Source organism: Marmota flaviventris, chromosome 19 (genome assembly GCF_047511675.1).
Source record: "Marmota flaviventris isolate mMarFla1 chromosome 19, mMarFla1.hap1, whole genome shotgun sequence".
In the NCBI taxonomy this organism is placed as follows: Eukaryota; Metazoa; Chordata; class Mammalia; order Rodentia; family Sciuridae; genus Marmota; species Marmota flaviventris.
This window is the reverse complement of record NC_092516.1, coordinates 22,686,950-22,696,245: the sequence shown is the minus strand read 5'-3', so window position 1 is coordinate 22,696,245 and position 9,296 is coordinate 22,686,950.

Sequence of the window (9,296 nt, the reverse complement as noted above, 5' to 3'; positions counted from 1 at the left end):
CTAGCTCATTCTGCTCCCATGGCCTCTGGACACAGTAAGGCTGGATCAGGCAAGTGTTTCCTCCAGGCAGCCAGGGATGCCTTCATGACCAGAATGAAGCTTCTCTAAAGAAAACTTGGAATGGAATCATCATTTGACCTAGCTATCCCACTCCTCGGTCTATACCCAAAGGACTTAAAATCAGCATACTATAGTGACGCAGCCACATCAATGTTTTTAGCAGCTCAATTCACAGGAGCTAAACTGTGGAAGCAACATAGATGTCCTTCAATAGATGAATGGATAAAGAAACTGTGGTATATATACACAATGGAATATTACTCGCATTAAAAGAGAATAAAATTATGGCATTTGTAGGTAAATGGATGGAGTTGGAGAATATCATGCTAAACAAAGTAAGTCAATCCCCAAAACCCAAAGGCTGAATGTTCTCTCTTATAAGAGGATGCTGATCCATAATGGGGGGGAGGCATGGTAAAAATGGAGGAGCTTTGATGGGGCAAAGGGGAGGAAGGAGAGGGAGAGTGCATGAGGACAAGAAAGATGGTGGAATGAGATGGACATCATTACCCTAGGTACATGTATGACTGCATGTATGGTGCGATGCTATATCGTGTACAACCAGAGAAATGAAAAGTTGTGCTGCGATTGTATACAATGAATCAAAATGCATTCTGCTGTCATATATGCCTAATTAAAATAAACAAATAAAAAATTTTAAAAAGATGCTGGGGAGTGACTTAAGCAAAGAGGAACTGGAATATTATTTTCCATGTCTACATAGAGGAAAATACATTAGTGATAGCTTTGGGGTCTAAAAAAATCCAGTGACTTAACAAAGATCATTTTCATATGGCTTAATGAGATACCAACTGAAATAAGTTAATATTGATGAAAGTTAATGAAAAAGAGGCTTAAGTATTTTGCTTGTTTTTTTAATTGTGGCCTTTTGGATTCCATGGTAATTTAAACGCTCAACATTTAAAATATAGAAAATGCTACCTAGATCACTTAAAAGGCAGTGTGTGATAATAATAGTAAATGTCTAAGTTTGTTATAGAGACTGTCTTTGCTTAAGGAGGGAAATTTGCTTTGTTTGTTTTATAGTACTAGGGACCGAATCCGGGGCACTCTACCACTGAGCTACATCCCCAGCCCTTTTTATTTTGAGGCAGGGTCTCGCTAAGTTGCTGAGGCTGGCCTGGAACTTACAATCCTCCTGCCTTAGCCTCCAGAGTAGCCAGAATTATGGGTGTGTGCCACCATGCTCCACTATAAGAGGAATTTTGAAGACTCCAACTGTAACAGAATGCAGTGGGTTCATCTTGCTAAGTTCAAAACTAAAAATACAACCAGGAGATAAAAGAGTGGAGACAGATTTATTACCTGCAGCAGGTAAGGAGAGCCCTGGGATCACTTCGAAAGCAGTGCCCTCACTGAGGAAAAGGAGTGTGGGGTCTTATTCAGGCACTCTACACATATTCATATAGGAAAGCGCATTGAACTGAGCACATTCAGTTTAAGGTGTGTGTTTCTAAGCACAAATGATCAGGACAAATGCTTCTGGGCATGCTCAGTTTAATATTATAATGAACCAAGTTATTCTAGGTCACCTCAAAGAATGAACCAGAGTGGCTTGGTGACCCTGGTTTGTTCTCTGCAAGTTTTTCTAAAGAGGATTAGCTGAAATAAAAAGGTGCGCTGATGCAAGAGTTTGACCCCCAAGGTGCCTGTACCCCTTGGTGGATAAAGAATTCCCCCTGAGATCTTGTCCTCACCATTCTTGTGCGCTTAGGGTGGAGGTCCTTCCCACTGAGTGGGGCACCATGTCCTCCTTGTTAGAGGAGTGAAACTCTTCATGCTGAAGTGAGACAGGCCTCAGACCATCAGAGCAGCCTACAACATCATGTTTGAGGCCCTTTTGCAGTTGTTTTATTGTAACATTTTTTAAAAATATTTACTTTTTAGTTTTTTTTAGATGGACACAATATCTTTATTTTATTTTTATGTGGTGCTAAGGATTGAACCCAGTGCCTCACGCATGCCAGGCGAGTGTACTACCACTTGGCCACATCCCCAACCTTATTGCAACATTTTTAAGTACATTGAATTATTACCTAATCATGAATAAAATCAGAAAAAAATGATATTTAAGAAATCTAGAAAACATATGCTTAATGTCCTGGGGGAATCCAGGCCAAGACACTGTTAATCAAGCAAGCCAACTAAAAGACTAAGACAAAAGGCCATTTGTTGTTTTCTCTTACTTAGGATAATGTGCAAGTGCCATTAGTCATAATACAACTGCATTGGACAAGATCATAAGCTTCTGGCAGGACACAAAAGAGAAGAAGCAGACAGAAGATCAAAGCTGTCAGAGAGGCTGACCACCAAGGAGAGTGAGCAGAAGAGTCCCGTTCTGTGTGGCCTCCCTCTTTGCTGGGCTTCCTTAGTTTTGGGGTATGTGTCAAGCCTGCTTCACAGGAGTAGGCACCTGTAGGCTCACGCGAGTTTCGGCTTCTGTGCTCTTGTTACTCAGTGTGATGAATCCAGGGACTCATCCCTTGTGATCTAGGGGAAGACCAACTAGTTAGTAAGACAAAGTAGGGCCTTTCCAAGTCGGGTTAAGCTGGTCCTGAGGAGACCCTGACTTCAAGGTTTTAAACTCATGGAGTCTTTAGGTTCACAGAGGTGAAGTCTTACCCTGTAGGAGAGGGAAGTTCTAGCTTACAGACCTAATGGAGGTCAACCCTGTTTGCCTACACTGATTACACGTTTTAGTGCCAGTTTGACGATTACATCAGGGTGCGCCTCAGAGCTAATTCTCCCCAGAAAAGAACTCCTGTACAGCATCGTAAAGGGCTGCACTTGAGCTTCACTCTGGGGGAGTCTGATGCAGGTCAGAGCAACATAGAAAAGTTTTAACCAGGTTTTTAGCTTCTTATTACAGTGTGACCAAGGTTATCTTAAGTGTACAATTGGCCCCTTTTCATTTGACAGATAACTGGGTTCTCCATGCTCCATGTGATCTTTTTTTCCCCTCACTTCTTGTAATCCTTTTTTTATTCTTTTGTTTTTTTCAGTTTAGATAGGACGCAATATCTTTGTTTTATATTTATTTATTTTATGGGGTGCTGAGAATCGAACCCAGGGCCTCACACATGCTAGGCAAGCACTCTACTGCTGAGCTACAACCACAGCCCCAACTACATGTAATCTTAATTGTATTCTGTTATGGTTTGGATAGGTGGTGTCCCCCAAAAGTTCCTGGGTTGATGCAGAAATATTTAGAGGTGAATTGACTATGAGCACTGTGTCCTAAATAGTCCTTCCTAGTTTGAATGGGCTAACTGTGGATGGTACTGTAGGCAGATGGAGTGTGGCTGAAGGAAGTGGGTCAGGGGGTGTGTGCCATGGAAGGTTTCACTTGCCATGTAGCCTCCACCAACCCCACCCTGCCTCCTAGCTGCCACCAGCTGAGCAGTGCTCCCCTGCCACACTCTTCTGACAGGATGCTCTGCCTCCCCTCAGGCCTGGAGCAATGGAATTGGCTCACCATGAACTGAACCTCTGAAGCCATGAGCCAAAATAAACTTTTCCTCCTTTGAGTCAACTTGTCAACTCGTTGGTTACAGTGATGAAAAGCTAATGCACACAGAAATTGGTACGAGGAGTGGGATCATTGCTGTGACTAACCTGACTATGTGGTTCAGAAGACTTTGGAAGTGGTTTGCAGGAGGATTTTGGAAAAGTTTGGAGTTGTAGGCTGGCAAAGTCTTAGAATGTTATAAGCAGAGGTTAATGATTATAGCAGAAGCTCAGATGACCAGAATGTCAGAAGGAATGCAGACAGTATACACCATGCTCATGAGGTTTCGTAGCAGAATATGGATTCTATTGCGAATTTGACTATAGGCCATTCACATTGCAAAGAAGTTGTCTACATTTTATCTATGCCCTAAGAATTTCTATGAGGCTAAATTTAAGGTTGATGGACCAATTAACCTGATGGAGGAATTTCAAAGCGGCACTAATGAAGAGGCAGTGACATGGATATTGTTGGTAGGATTTAGCCAAATTTATTGTGAAAATTCAGGAGCAGAAATCAGAGTGGAGACAGGCACTGTGATGCACAACTGTAATCCCAGCAGCTCAGGAAACTGAGACAGGAGATCTCAAGTTCAAGGCCAGCCTTAGAAATTTAGCAAGGCTCTAAGAGTCTGTCTCAAAATAAAAAATGAAAAGGGGTTGGGAATACAGCACCCAGAAGAAAGCCTGGGTTAAATCTCCAGTATCAAAAGTATCAAAAGAAAAAGAAAGAAAGAAAGCAGAGTGAAAGTATTTTAAAAACTTGCAGTTTGGGCTGGGGTTGTGGCTCAGCGGTAGAGCGCTCACCTAGCAGATGCAAGGCCCTGGGTTCGATCCTCAGCACCACATAAAAATAAATAAATAAAACAAAGATATTGTATACAACTAAAAAATGAATTATTAAAGAAAAACTAAAAAAAACACACAAAACTTGCAGTTTGGCCAGAAAAATGTTTGTAAAACTGGGGTCAAAGAAAGTATGGTTGTTAACGAGATTATAGAGACTACTAAAGCAATAATACAATACATAGATACAAGATGCCTTGAGGCACTTGAGAATTGGTGAGACCAAGGGTATAAAATTAAAAGTAAAAATTCCTTTGAGAAGAGACCATTGAGACACTCTGCTTGCCCAGGAAAGCCTAGGATGTTATTTCACCATTCTCAGCCATCCAGACACGCAGAGGTTGTTGCAGCTGTGGTCCCAGGAGGTGTGGCTACTGATCAAGCCAAGCTGGCAGTGAACCTTGGCCTAATCCACATGGTGCTGGTTCTGCAGGAATGCAGGACACTGGAGTTAAGAGGTCATGGAGTCTTCCACCTTTCCAAGGAAGGCCTGGAAGGCTGGGAAAAGTGTGGAAAAGTCATAACCCCTGCTGGCAGCCCCTGGAAGGGCAATGCATGGATCTGTGAGAAGAAAGCCAAAGCTACAGAGGAGACCCCTTGGATTCAGAGGTGCCAGTAATGTGAAACACCTGCCAAGGAAAGCTGCTGGCTGTGGACAGAGCCAGGCTAAAAGAGAGCCCTTGTGGACTGCAACCAGATAGGTCAAGGGGATGGGCCTGCCCGAACCTTATGTAAATCACATCTTACCACCATATGTGTCCCTGACATTAGACTTGGAGCTACAGGATTGTTTGCCCAGCTGGGTTTTGGTTCTGTTTAGGTCCCATCTCTTCTTTCTATGCCCCTACACTTCCCTTTTGAAATGGGAATATTTACTGTATGCCATTGTGTATTGGATATATATAACTTTGCTTTTGATTTTTCAGGAGCTTACGGTCAATAGTTTGCCTTGAGTCTTAGAGGAAACTTTTGACTTGGACTTTTGGGAAATGTTGGGACTGTTAAGGTTATAGGGACTCGTGGAGATGGATTAAATGCATTTTGCATTGTGAGATGGAGATGAGCTCTTGGGAGCCAAGGGCAGAATGATATGGTTAATATGTGAAGTGTCCCCCCGAAATGCTATGTCAATGCAGATATGTTCAGAGGTGAAATGATTAGATTATGAGAACTGTAACATAATCAATCCAGTTTGAATGGACCGACTAGGTGGTGACTGTAGGTAGGTGGGGCATGGCTAGAGAAGATGAGTCACTGGGGGTTGCCCTGGAAGGGCTCATTTTCCCTGGGGCACCTTCCCTGGTCTCTCTTTGCTCTCTGGCTGCCATGAGTGGAGCAGAGTTCCTCTGCCATGCCCTTCCACCATGGAATTCTGCCTCATCATGGCCCAAAGCAACACCGTCAGCCACAGTGGGCTGAACCTCTGAAACTGAGAGCCCAAATAAACATTTCCCCCTCTAAGTTGTTCTTATCAGGTATTTTGGTCATAGTGACAAAAAACTAACTTTACATACCTATAATCCCAGCTACTCAGGAGGCTGAGGTAAGAAGATTGCAAGTTCAGGGACAGGTCAGCCAGGGCAACTTATGGAAATCCTGTCTCAAAAAATAAAAAGGGGGCTAGGATTGTAGCTCAATGGTAGAGCGCTTGCCTAACATATGTGAGGCACTGGGTTCTATTCTTAGCACCTCATAAAAATAAATAAATAAAGTTATACAAAATACAAATAAAATAAATACATAAATAAAAAGGGCTGGGGATGTAGCCCAGTGTTAGAGCACCCCTTGGGAGGAAAAAGTCTTTTTGTAACTTCTGCTTTTTCCATTCTGCAAGGGAAGGCTTTATCCAGCCAGAACAAGTACCACTGAAACTGAGAGATACTAAATCCTGATGGGGTGGCTGCCATGAGTGTAGAAGCCACCCGCCAGTGCTTCCAGGCTGCATGGCTCTGGCTGGCACTGCCCTTTCTAACGGGTTGCGGGAGGCCTCGTTTGAATGTTATTTGCTGCCAGCTGGAGCAAGCTGTTTCGTTAGATTAGCTGCGATCTCTGAACGTGGCGTCCCCAGTCCTCCAGGAAGCCCGTTGTACAGCTCTTTCAGGGAGAGTTATCTGTGGCCAAAGCCACCTTTTTTGGCAACCAGATCTTTCCCTGCTTGTCTGTCGTCCACCCCGTGAGACGGGAGACCATTAAAGACTTGCCCTTTTTGCTTTCTGTCTTTTTTTCGTCGGGGGAGGAGGGAGAAAACCTGCAGAGAGGCAGGGAGGGGAGGAAGGCCGCTGGAGAATTTCCTGGACAAAGCCACACATTTCTTCATATCTACCCATGGGTGTCTTTATTGATTTTAAGTCTCCCTCTGGTGCCCTCGGCAGTGGACATTGGCTACGTTCCTAGGGAGTGGTTTCCTTCCTGAAGCAGTCTGAAGAACTCCCTTTTGTGTTCAATTCCCTTGTTGCTTGCATTGGGAAGACTGCTCTCTCTCCAGATAGCACCCCGAGCCAGGACTGCTGAGGAGGCACACCTGGAATCTGTATGCAGTCACCGTCCTTCCTTTTTCTGATTTCAGTCCTGAGTCAGGACTGTTATCTTAGCCTTTTCAGTTGAAGACCTTAGCTGTGGTGGGCTGTTAGCCTCAGTGGTCTCCTGGAGAGACACCATGTGTAACCAGCCAGGCTGGCCTTTAGCAAGACTTGCTGCCACCTACTTGCCACACTTCAGCCTCCAGCAGGGGGTACAGGAGTGACACAGGAGTGACACAGCAGTGGGGTGGCTGGGCTGAGGGTCTGGCAAGGTTCTGGACTCACTTGATAGCAGGGGTCGGGTAATGAGTCTTGTACTGTCTCGTGAACCACTCTGCCAGCAGCAGCCTGTCTTCTGAAGAACATAGGAGGCCTGGTGTGATGTCCACCTGTCAGTGGCACCCAAGTTACAGCTGTTGCCCTGAGCATGGCAACCACCCCTGAGACACAGCAAGCACCCTTTGAATCTGGGACTGCATTGGGCATGGTGGCTACACCTGTGATCCCTGTGGCTTGGCAGGAGGATCGCCAGTTCAAGACCTGCCTCAGCAACTTAGCGAGGCCCTCAGCAACTTGGTGAGACTCTGTCTCAAAATCAAATAAGTTTTAAGACCAGGCACAGTGGTGCACACCTGTAATTCTAGTGGCTCAGGAGGCTGAGACAGGAGAATCATGAGCAACTTAGCAAGGTACTAAGCAACTCAGTGAGACCCAGTCTTTAAATAAAATATAAAATAGGGCTGGGGATGTGGCTTGGTGGTTGAGTGTCCCTGAGTTCAATCCCTGGTACTTAAAAAAAAAAATCAAATAAATTTTAAAAATAGTTGGGGATGTAGCTCAGAGGTAGAACTCTCCTGGTCCAACCCCAGTAACACATGCACACGCATGCATAGCCGGGGCCCACACAGCGCTGTGTGCAGGAAGGACAGATGAATATGGCGACTGGAAACACAGGGTGAGCATCCTGAGTCTCGTGAACTCAGATCCAGATGCCTAGGAACCTGCACCTCCATCTTATCATGCTGAAGACTGACAGTTGCCTGAGTTTGCTGGACGATTTGTAGGAGGGGAGTGTGGTGCTCAGGAACACACAGAGAGCCTTAGGTAAACCTCTGGGCACACTCCCAGGGCAGGTCTGAGGAACGCCTTTTCTGAGACTCCTTTCCTGATGCTGAAGGCCTTCTTAGTAATCAACAGAGTTTGTGGCTCCAGTACTGAGTGAAACCCAATTCCCCCCAGCCCCCCAGCTGTCTTTCCAGGCTCCCCAGGGCTCCCCAGAGGACAGTTGGCTTTCTATGTGGCCTCTCACTGCCTATCTTCTGCAAGAGGGGCCCAAGAGGAGTCGTGCTGGTCCACCCACAGCCCCCCGAACCAGGACAGTTTGAGCCTTCCTCCTTCCACCATCCCTTTTGCTCGTGAATGCACACTGGTTGGTTTGGTTCCATCTTTACTGGTGGTTTATGGGTCCCACATAGATGGCTGGGCACTCACCTGAGGCAGCTTCTTTCTTCCTCCTGGGTTATTGGAGGGGACAGGAGTGCCACTGCCATGGGGAGCTTGCTTTTTCTGTTTTGTTCTATTCCCTCTCTCCAGTCACATCTCTGCTGTAAATTTTAAAGGCAATCTTTACCAGTAGAGAAGGGTTAGTCTTTGGATTCATGACCAATTTTTTGAATTCTATTCAGACATCAGGAGCACACTGAGATAGGAAGTAGGTATTTGGGGTTATCTGGCTACTGTTCCCTTCTGGATGCCAAGGAGTATATTCTTTGAAGATGGTTTCTCAACCTCTGCATGAAGGCTGAAGGATCCTTCTTTGGCTTCTGGTGAATTTACCTGTTTGCCCCAATTAACTTTGGGTTTGCTAGCTTCCTGCATTCTCTGAGTATGTAGGGAACTGGCTCCTCCTGCCACTTAGTTGGGACTTTAAAAATGAGGGTCCCCTGGAGCTATTCACCAGGTCACCAAGCTGGTTTCATGATTTGCATGCAGCTTATCAGCCTTCGTTTTAGCCTCTGCCAGTGCAGCTGACTTGACTTCTTTGGTTGGAAGGTGGAAAGGAAAGTGTGACTGTCTTCCCAGGCTGAGTTGTGGGTTGTAGATACCCCTCATAAGACAAGTGCATCCTCCTGGGTCTGCCCTCAGACCTTGGCCATATGCCTTCCAGCTGTACAAATCAGAGGTCACACAAGGCACATGCATGTAAACAAAATGCCCCTGTCCATTGGAATCTGTCGCTGGAGAAAAAAATTCTTTCCTGGCTGGTAATTGGCCCCATGCCTGGTGGTGCTTCAGGAAGAAGGGGTTTTAGTTTAAGGGAGGGTCTGGGTGAGGAGGCTCTGG